The following is a 790-nucleotide window of genomic DNA, read 5'->3' as shown; positions in this document are numbered from 1 at the left end:
AGGGAGGGCGCATCCACAGCTTCTCTGGGAACCTGTCCCAGTGCTCCCCACCCTCTGCGGGAAGAATTCCTTCCTGCTGTCCCATCTCCATCTCTCTCTTTCCATTTAAACCCGTCACCCTTTGTCCTGTCACTCCCTGCCCTTGGGAAAACAACTAACTTGAAACAAGTAGGGAACTGCTCTGGCCCCCAAGGAATGCGGCAGGGTGGAGAGGTGGGATCCGGCGTGAGGGCGCACAACCTGCCGATTGTGCCCCGGAATTGGCGGCGTGAGCTGGAAGAGATTAGCTGGGAAACTATGCGCTGAGTGTGCAGGGTTTTTCGGCTCAGCGTGCTAATCTCCGAGCTGCACCACCTCGGCCTGACCCAACGCCCAGGGGCTTTGCAGGGAATAAGATGGAATGGGACAGTTTTGGCTCACGCTGAGGCCTTTCCTTATGTGTGCTGGGGCCTACCTCCCCCCTGCCCACGCTGCCCCCCAGCCCTGCGGCTAAATCCAGCGGCAGGAGGGCCGAGGTGCCTGGGTATGAAAAACACACCCAGCCCAAAAAAAACACACCCCTGGAGAGAGCTGGTGAAGAGGTGCTGCAAGATGAGGCTTGCGGGGAGGAGCGATCCTCTTCCAGACCACCTTGGGAGGCTTTCCCGGAGGTTGGCACAGTGAACTGGGATAGGCAGAGCCTGGGGATAAGGCAGTGTGTTAGTCACCAGGATAATCTGGGGGAAAAGGGAGTAAACAGCGGGATGCAAAGAGACCAAGCGCTGCGTTGGACGAAGGGTGAGCCCAGCCA

The sequence above is a fragment of the Eurypyga helias genome, unplaced genomic scaffold (genome assembly GCF_000690775.1).
Source record: "Eurypyga helias isolate BGI_N326 unplaced genomic scaffold, ASM69077v1 scaffold45899, whole genome shotgun sequence".
NCBI classification, from domain to species: Eukaryota; Metazoa; Chordata; class Aves; order Eurypygiformes; family Eurypygidae; genus Eurypyga; species Eurypyga helias.
Note: the sequence above shows the minus strand (reverse complement) of the source record.